Source organism: Ovis aries, chromosome 4, assembly GCF_016772045.2.
Source record: "Ovis aries strain OAR_USU_Benz2616 breed Rambouillet chromosome 4, ARS-UI_Ramb_v3.0, whole genome shotgun sequence".
NCBI classification, from domain to species: domain Eukaryota; kingdom Metazoa; phylum Chordata; class Mammalia; order Artiodactyla; family Bovidae; genus Ovis; species Ovis aries.
Window position 1 is genome coordinate 9,764,174 of NC_056057.1, and position 10,601 is coordinate 9,774,774.

Below are 10,601 nucleotides of genomic sequence, written 5' to 3' on the forward strand. Positions count from 1 at the left end.
ATCAGTCCTGAATATTCATTGGAAGGACTGATGTTGAAGCTAAAACTCCAATACTTTGGCCACCTGATGTGAAGAGCTGACTCACTGGAAAAGACCCTGATGCTGGGAAAGCTTGAAGGCAGGAGGAGAAGGGGACAACAGAGGATGAGATTGTTGGATGGCATCAGAAACTCAATGGACATGAGTCTGAGTAAACTCTGGGAGTTGGTGATGGACAGGGAGGCCTGGCGTGCTGCAGTCTGTGGGGTCACAAAGAGTTTGACACGACTGAGAGACTGAACTGAGCTGAACTGAGTGCAGACTGAGCAAGATCCATGTGGTTGCAAAGAGTCAGACACAACTTAGCAACTAAAAACGACGACAGTGGCAGATCCTCAACAAGGTCTCCATGAAGAACCGAGATGGGATTAAGGAAGCAGAACGGAGCGACTTGGTCCTCCCAAGGTGGGAAATAAGAAGAAAGGAGCAAGTATGTGTTCATAAGCCACAGATTTCACGGTAGACACCAGAAGGACACTCACGTTATTCATATCTGAGATGGTATGAGTTCAACTTTGTAAGCACTCAACATATAGTTAGTCAATATTTGGTAGCATACAGTTTACGGTCTTAAAGGTAGAATAAAAGTCCTAGCTGATTCAAAGTTGCAAGGCTCCCATCTACTGGTAATTTGCTCAAATTTCAGGCACATGATTCTTGAAATTGTTGACAATTTAAGAAGAGCCAAATATAATTCATATACAGTGACAAAGAACATCATAATTTCTCAAAATTGCTCAAAATTCTTGTTGATGTTCAAATGTCAATTGAGAATTTCTAGAGAAGGGTATAGAAATATGAAACAAAGATTTCATTTCCAAGTTGTTTTCAGTATTATAAAAGTTCCTTCATCTTGGAGATCATTGTTAGAGGAAATACATACATAGGGGTTGAAAGGTAATAAAAACATTTTGAGAGGAAAAGCTGTAAGGACTGATTACCCTCCAAGAATTTTAATGGAAAAAGATAAAAAATAATCATGTAGTCCTACTCAGCACTGTCTAACAGAAATATAATAAGCCACATATGTATTTTAAATTTTCTAGTGGTCACATTTACAAAATAGGTGACTTTGGGGAGAGCGTGACTCAGCCAAGCACTTGGACTTGGTTCCTTCATTTCCAAGTTGGAAGAAACTTAATTGATACCCTGGACCCTGAAAGGCTATTACAATGTCCCTATGATTAAAAAAAAATCAGATATGTGCCTGCAGATTTCCTTATCATCTTATCAAGTACAAAAAGAATAATCCTGATTATTTAAGAAATCTGGCTATCTGCCCCTTCAGTGCTTACCATCAGGTTCCTCTGGCTGAAATCAGGCATATGTCAAGCTGTGATGACAAAAGCTGTAATGAGCAGGATCTAGTCATCCAGGAACCCTGGACAAGAGACTCTGACCGAGACCACATAACAGGTGCCCTCCTCACGATGAACACAGGGATAAAGATCTGTAGGAACAGACCAGCACCCCATTTGTCTGCAGGTACAGCCAACTACTGTGGTAACCACAGCCCTGCCAGCCAAGCAACATCGTTATGGAGCCTAAGAGTAACCTGGCTTCAGGCCTGCAAGTTCCCAAGCCTCTGCCATGGAAAAACAATGGAAATGCATACTAACTGAATATCTATCTCATCAAATGCGAGGCCCTTGCTTCTTCCTGCTATAGCAGGATCTTAATTTCTTCCTCCTAATCTAATTATAGAAAGATAAATTATCTGTTACTTTCAAAGTGACAAGTACCTTTTTTTCCCTCCCCTTCTGAGTGCTTACTCATTTGATGCAAGAAAGAACCCTCATGCTTAGAAGAACTGTTTCAAATCAACCATCATTACAGATAACTTGAAAAATAAATTAAAAATAAGAAGCAAACAGAAATGAGTAAAGGTAGTCTCAATAGTAATACTTTGTCTAATGTAAGGTATCTAAAATAGTTCTCATTTCAGGTATAATCAGTATAAAAATTATTAATGAGATATTTTATAGGTTTTTTTCATACTAAGTCTTCAAAATCCATTATACATTCTACACTTAGAGTGTATCTCAACATGGATGCTAAATATTCAGTGGTTAAAGTAAAATCCAGTCCTATCAAAATACTAAATTTGTGTTTAACAGAAAAATGTTACCCTGCTACCTTCTATTTTAAATGTAAAATACATAAAATTTTTAAATACTTAAAATTTTGGTTTCTTAGTCACATTAGCCATATTTCAAGTGCTCAACTTGAATGGCTAGTAAATGCCCTGTTATACAGCAAATATCCAAGTTGATAATTAGCACAGGTACAAAACTGATGTACACTTAATGAATGACTGAATAACTTGTCTGAGTTCCACAGTTTACTAGCTGCTACTTTGATATTTTTACACTGAACAATTATCTGGGACCAATTGGATATGGGAAGAAAGAGAGAAAGGAGCCGAAGAGTTTGGGAGGAAGCCATAAGGAGAATTAGAGTGCCATGGACACAATCAGAAACACTGAGAAGGAAGCCTTGGTTCAAAAGGGAAAATAATGAATATTGGAGCTCTAAAAGTTCCCTGCTGTGAGGAATACAGCCCCTAACAAAGCTCCCAGTGATCATCACTAGCACCAATACAATCTACCATCACAACTGCTCATATCTCTTGGTCCACACTGTCCAATGGCTACACATAATCCTGTCCTATCTGGCTTGAAACCGAAGTCAAACTCCAGCTGTACTGTGCTTGGTTCTGTTAGTCTGATCCATGATTCTCAGGATGTTCGTCTGAATTTCACGCCTACCTGTTTTCTCACAGATACTCTGAACCCTGAATTTCAACTGCTGCCTGTTCTGCTCTTCCCAGTGCCCTCCTGCCATCCTCGACCACAACCTTTTGCTTCTGACCTTCTTCTAGTCTATGCCCCTGAATTTTGTTATGCCCAGCCCTATCCATCTCTCTCTTTTTTTTTTTTTTTTTTGGCCAAGCAACGTGGCATATAGGATGCAGGATATTAGTCCCCCAACCGAAGCAGGGGGCATCAATTAACTTTTTAATTTTTAACATTATGGAACAAACTGAAATCTATTAATATTCTATGCTTACATTTCTTAGAGACAAACAGAAATAAAATTCATGAACCAAAAACTGAAAACAAACAAAAAAAACAGGGAAGAGTTTATAAAAACTAAATATGGATCTGAGCATTAACAGCTGAACAGAGAATGTGATATTCAAGTGATAACAAGTCCAAGTCACAGGCATGACTTGGACTTCAGGTCACGTCTGTGACACCAGTTCACCTGAATATCTCTGTATCTGTGGTAGGCAACCTCTCAGATGACCCTCAATGATCCTCACCTCCCAATATCTATATCCTGATAATGCCCAACAGAAGACAGCAAAAGTGATGGACTATAACTTCCTCTGATAACTTTCCTCTTGGATTCTCTTTCTCACTTTCTCATTCACTTATTCTGAACAAAGCCAAATGCTGTGTCACAAGCTGCCCTACAGAGAGGTCCACATGGCAAAGAACTAGGAACATTTCAGACAAACAATCCATGAGGAATTTTGGAAGGAGTGAATTTGGAAGCAGAACCCCCTCCAGTCAAGCCTTCAGGTGAGACTTGTGCTCTGGTCAACACTTTGACTGCAGCCTTGTGAGATACCCTGGGGTTTTCCAGGTGGCTCAGTGGTAAGGAATCCACCTGGCAATGCAGGAGCTGCAGAAGACACAGGTTCGAACCTCGAGGCAAAGACAAGTAGCTAAGTTGCATCCAGATCTCTAACCTACAGAAACTGTATTTTTAAACTAAGTTTTGGAGCAATTTGTTACATAGCAAGAGATAACTAATACAGCCTGGAACTCTAGTTTTTTTTTTTTTTTTTTATAGAAAACTCATGTAATCTATCCTATCTACAATGAACTGAATTTTGGACATTTCAAGTGATCACAAGATATTCAAACCAGAATGTGCACAAGATATTTGGTAAAAACAGACCTGGAGCCTAAGGAACGGTTAGCATCAAGGTTAAAAAAGGAAGTCATGACAATGTGTTGCCTGTCTTTGAAGACTTTCAATGTAAATATGAAGCATTTGTCAAATGGATGAGGGGAATAATTCATTTCTTCCTTGTGAGTCTCACTTGGCAGAGAGAAGGGAGCTCATGAGAAACATTTGGGGAGATTTCCAAACATATCCACAGCCTCACCTTTCCCCTTTAAACCAGACTTAAATCAGAATCTCCAGGAAGAAAATCCAGTCATGTACATTTTTCTAAGTTCCAAGAGAGTAGAATTTAGAAACACATTAATCTCTTATACAGAATTCCATATGGGCCAGATCTGTTACAGGTTCAATATAACCAAATTTTCCAGAAGCCTTCCATTATCACACAAGCATTTCTTTAACAAGCTAGCATCATAGCACAGAACTGTACCATAGTTGATAGCATAAGTCACCTTCTTTTGTATTAATAGTATCCTCTAAAAATGAATTACAATGATCAGTGACTTACGCACAGGAAGTTCTTTTAATACCTCACCTGGCCTCTCACTGAGACAATGAGAAATTTGAAGGTTCATTATGATAGCCTTGAGGATCTGTAAATTATTTCTAGATGCCTAATAGAAATTATAGAAATTATGTTTTTACCAAGGATAAAAGCTACAGGCTAACTAAAATGTCATGTCTTTAATTAAACAGAAATTAATCACTATACCTAATGCTAGCATATTATTAATATGACTATTATCACATGTTAATTAGTATAAAGATGGATAGTTAATGACCCAATAGAAACTACCTACATCAGTATCCAATCTTGATTTTGTAACTGATCTTGAACCTAATACAAAATGACAGCCAAATTAAAGTGAATCACACTTAAGTATCTCTAGACACTTTTGAATTTTGTTACTAGCAGTTAGAATAGTAGACAAATCAAGAGTATTAGAATCAGAGAATATTAGAACCTGTGCTGTCCTATCTGTACAAAGGGAATTTCCAAAAGTCAGTTTTTTCATCTGTCATGTGGGGATAATGCTAAAGGATGCTGGGAAATCAAATGAGAAAATGTGGCAGCCTAATGCTTAGCAATGGCAACCCACTCCAGTACTCTTGCCTGGAAAATCCCATGGACGGAAGAGCCTGGTAGGCTGCAGTCCATGGGGTCGTCAAGAGTCGGACACGACTGAGAGACTTCACTTTCACTTTTCACTTTCATGTACTGGAGAAGGAAATGGCAGCCCACTCCAGTGTTCTTGCCTGGAGAATCCCAGGGACGGGGGAGCCTGGTGAGCTGCTGTCTATGGGGTTGCACAGAGTCGGACATGACTGAAATGACTTAGCAGCAGCAGCAGCAATGCTTAGCAAATAGCACAAAGCTTAGCACATACAAGTTCAACAGTTGTTGTTACTGCCTCTTTCCTTTAGTGCTTCTTGGCAAATCAAACATTTATGCAATCTAATATACTTGCAAATCTTGATGAATATAGATCATTGATTATAATTAAGATCAATAACTCAATCTCCCAATACAAAAGAAATAAAAGCAAAAATAAATAAATGGGATCTAATCAAACATACAAGCTTTTGCACAGGAAAGGAAATCATGAACAAAATAAAAACACAACCTACAGAATGGAATAAAATATTTGCAAACAATGTGACCAACAAGAGGTTAACATCCAAGATATACAAACAACTCATGCTCATACTCAGTATGAGTATATAAAACTCAGTATCAAAAATAAATACTCAATCAAAATATGGTCAGAAGACCTAAACAGATATTTCTCTAAAAAAGACATACAGATGGTCAACAAGCACATGAAGGAATGTTCAACACTGTAATTACTACAGTAATACAAATCAAAACCTCAATCAGTCAGTCACCAGTCAGTCACTCAATCACCAGTCAGAATAACCATTATCAGAAAGTCTACAAATAATAAATGCTAGAGAGGGTGTGGAGAAAAGGGAATCCTTCTATAATGTTGGTGGGAAGGTAAAGTGGTAGAGCCACTATGGAAAACAGTTCCTTAAAAACCTAAAAATAGAGCTACCATGTGATCCATCAGTCCTGCTCCTGAGCATATATCCAAAAAGACAAAAAAATCTAAATAACTTGAAAATGATACATGTACTCTAGTATTCATAGAAGCACTATTTACAATAGTCAAGACACAGAAACAACTCAAGTGCCCAGAAACAACTCAAGTGCTCAACAAGAGAAGAATAGTTTAGGAAGATGCGATCTCTGTCTCTCACTCTCTCTCTTTCTCTCTGTCTCTCTCATTCACATACACACACACACACATACACACATACACACACACACACACACACACACACACACACTAGAATATTACTCAGCCAGAAAAAAACAATGAACTATTGCCATTTGCAGCAATATGGATGGGCGTAGAGAATATCTAAGTCACTGTCAGACAGAAAAAGATAAATATATAATATCTCATATGTGTAATTAAAAAATAATACAAATGAATTTATATACAAAACAGAAACTCATATAAAACATATAAAGCAAACTTACGGTTAAAGGGAAAAGGAATGAGGGAAGGATCAATTAGGAGTATGGGATTAGTAGATGCAAACTACTATGCATAAAATGGACTTCCCTGGTGACTCGGGTAAAGAATCCGCCTGCCCATGCAGGAGACATGGGTTCACTCCCTGGGTCGGGAAGATCCCCTGGAGAAGGAAATGGTAGCCCATTCCAGTATTTTTGCCTAGAAAATCCCATGGACAGAGAAGCCTGGCAGGCTACAGTCCCTGGGGTGGCAAAAGGATCAGACACAACTTAGGGAATAAACAACAACAACAGTGAGGCCCAAAATAGATAGTTAACGAGGATTTGCTATATCAAACAGGGCACTTTATTCAATATCTCATAATAAACTATAATGGAAAATAATCTAAAGGATATACATTTGAAAAAATAACTTAGATCAACATTGAAATAAATAAGTTCTATGATATGAAATTTTTTAAAACAGAGAGTCCACAGTGAAAAAAATAATACAAGGGGCCTCTGATGATGTTTAAAACTTGTGAATAACTGACAACCCAAATATGTTCTAGTATACTCTAATTTTGCTCAGTGTCTTCTTTGATAGAAATGACAAAAAGCATCTCATCACATTTTATATTCTCCATCATAGCCTTCATATTTGTGTGTGTATATAACCCAAATGGGACCATGCTAAGCGTTGTTCTCTAGAGCTTAGTTTTCATTTGTAATAATAAATTGCAGACATATTTCCATGTTAGTACATATAGCTGTAACTCAATCTTTAATATACTAACATTAACTATACTTAATATACTAACATTTATTTAATTAGTCTCTTTTGAGGCACATTTAAATGTTTCAAAATTTTCACTATTATAAATTATCCTTATCTGTGAATCTCTGTATATCTATCTTTAGACACTTGGGTATTTCCGCAGGATTGCATAAATTATGAATGCACTTAGCTGGCAGTAATAAAAACCATACCAAGAATGAGTGTTAAAATGGATTTCCTTACATAATAAAATGCTGAAAGGTAAGCAATTGCTAGCATTGTTCTTTCAACCCTTCCACTCCAACATCCTCAGCTATTATTTATGCTCATTATGTTCATTATTTTATATGCTTTTGAACTGCAGTGTTGGAGAAGACTCTTGAGAGTCCCTAGGACTGCAAGGAGATCCAACCAGTCCATCCTAAAGGAAATCAGTCCTGAATATTCATTGGAAGGACTGATGCAGAAGCTGAAACTCTAATACTTTGGCCACCTGATGCAAAGAACTGATTCACTGAAAAAGACCCTGATGCTGGGAAAGATTGAAGGCAGGGGGAGAAGGGTACAACAGAGGATAAGATGGTCGGATGGCATCACAGACTCGATGGGCATGAGTTTGGGTAAGCTCTGGAAGTTGGTGATGGACAGGGAAGCCTGGTGTGCTGCAGTCCATGGGGTCGCAAAGAGTTGAACATGACTGAGTGACTGAACTGAACTGATGTTCATTATTTATGTTTTCCAGGTACCACATCTACACCCCAGCATCCCAGCAAGAAGGAGGTTTCAGGACCCAAAACTTCCTCCTAGAAGGGAAGTGCCCCACAGACTTTCACCAATGACGTTTTGCTCAGAACTGTGCTACACACCCATCCCCAGACCAATCACAGGCAAAGAAGAATGGAGTCATCATGACCAGCTGAAATCCACCATGATCCATTTCCTGGATCTTGGGCTACAGCCTATCATCTCTGAGCTCACTGAACAATTTAACCTGTTAGAAAATTCAGAGTCTTAAGACTCTTGGGAAAGAAAAAGGGAAATGGAGGCTGGCTACTGAGAAAGCAATGAAGAGTATCTTTGACACATTCTAAAGGAGAATTGCTAAGCCAAATGGTATAAAGCACTATATTCTAAATTTGCAATACCAATCACCAAATTACCTTCCAAAAATAGTGTATTGAATGAAAGTTCCAGTAACATGTATGAAATGGCTGAATTGCCCACATTCAACAACCCTGGTCTTCTAAATGTTTCTAAATGTTTGCCAATCTGATAAGCAGAAAATAAGCAAATACAGAGGTAGATAGATATGAGTAGATAGATGATAGAATCACAATAGTATATTTTGTACATATTTTATTATTAGTGTAGATGAGAATTTCTTAATATATTTAATGACCACTTGAGTTTCTTTTTCTGTGAATTGCCAGTATAAAATGCCTTTATTCACTTTTCTATTGCTTTTTTTTTGCTTTAATCTCTTTAATATATTATGAGCATTAACTCCCTTTTACAAATACATTTCCCAGTTTATTTCTTGACTCTCCCATTTATTTATGCTCTTTTACCCAGTTCAGATGCTTTTGTTTTAAGTCAAATCTATTCATCCTTCCGTTTATATACTCAGATCTTGGCAACATGCTATGAAAGATCACGCCTGCTTCAAGACCAGAAAATATTCTCTCTTTTAGTACCATAATTTAAGGAGTTTATATGAATAAATCCTTAAACTACTTGGAATTGATTTTTGAAAATAGTGATACATTATCTACATATATTTTCCCAAATTGTCACTCAGTTATAACAATGATATTTATAACATATTTCTAATTAATTTTAAAAGCCCACACATGTTCTATGGGATTACCACAGTTTTAATTACTATGGATTTCAAGTATCAGATCATGAGTTCCTGATGGCAAAATTCAGGCTTAAATTGAAAAAAGTAGGGAAGATCACTAGGCCATTTAGGTATGACCTAAATCAAATCCCTTATGATTATACAATGGAGGTGACAAACAGATTCAGGAATTAGATCTGGTAGATAGAATGCTTGAAGAACTATGGACAGGGGAGGTTCATAACATTGTAAAGAAGGCAGTAACCAAAATCATCCCAAAGAAAAAGAAATGCAAGAAAGCGAAGTGGTTGTGTGAGGAGCCTTTGCAAATAGCTGAGGAAAGAAGAGAAGCTAAAGGCAAAGGAGAAAGGGAAAGATAAACTCAACTGAATGCAGAGTTCCAGAGAATAGCAAGGAGAGATAAGAAGGTCTACTTAAATGAACAATGCAAGGAAACAGAGGAAAACAATAGAATGAAAAAGACTAGAAATCTCTTCAAGAAAATTGGTGATATCAAGGAAACATTTCATGCAAGGATAGGCACAGTAAAGGACAGAAACCGTAAGGACCTAACAGAAACAGAAGAGATTAAGAAGAGGTGGCAAGAATACACAAAAGAACTAAACAATAAAGTTCTTAATGACCTGGATAACCATGATGGTATGGTCACCCACTTAGAGCTGGACATCCTGGAGTGTGAGGTCAAGTGGGCCTTAGGGAGGATTACTATGAACAAAGCTAAGAGAGGTAACAAAATTCCAACTGAGCTATTTAAAATTCTAAAAGATGATGATGTTAAAGTGCTGAACTCAAGTAATTAGGCTCCAATTAAAATAAATAAATTTAAATTAAAAATAAATAAAGTGCTGGACTCATTATGTCAGAAAATTTGGAAAACTCGGCAGAAGCCACAGGACTAGAAAAGTCAGTTTTCATTCCAATTCCAAAGAAGGACAATGCCAAAGAATGCTCAAACTACTGTAAAACGGTGCTCATTTCACATGCCAGCAAGGTTATGCTTAAAATCCTTCAAGCTAGACTTCAGCGATACATGAACCAAGAACTTCTAGATGTACAAGTTGGATTCAAAGAGACAGAGGAACCAGAAATCAAATGGCCAACATTTGTTGAATCATACAGAAAGCAAAGGAGTTCCACAAAACATCTTCTTCTGCTTCATTGACTATCCTAAAGCCTTTCACTGTGTGGATCACAAAGAAATGTGGAAAATTCTTAAACAGATTTATACCAGACCACCTGAGAAACCTGTACTTGGTCAAGAAGCAACAGTTAGAACCGAACATAGAACTGACTGGTCCCAAACTGGGAAAGGGGTAGAGCAAGATTGTATATTGTCATCCTGCTTATTCAACTTATATGCAGAGTACTGTAGCCCACCAGGCTCCTCTGTCCTTTGAATTGTCCAGGCAAGAATACTGGAG

The 10,601-nt window shown here is 37.5% G+C and overlaps 1 pseudogene; it reads left to right on the forward strand.

The window, feature by feature from the left end:
- The first annotated feature begins 388 nt into the window (after positions 1–388).
- On the forward strand, positions 389–1,657 carry LOC114114589 (gametocyte-specific factor 1-like; annotated as a pseudogene).
- Positions 1,658–10,601: the final 8,944 nt, after the last annotated feature.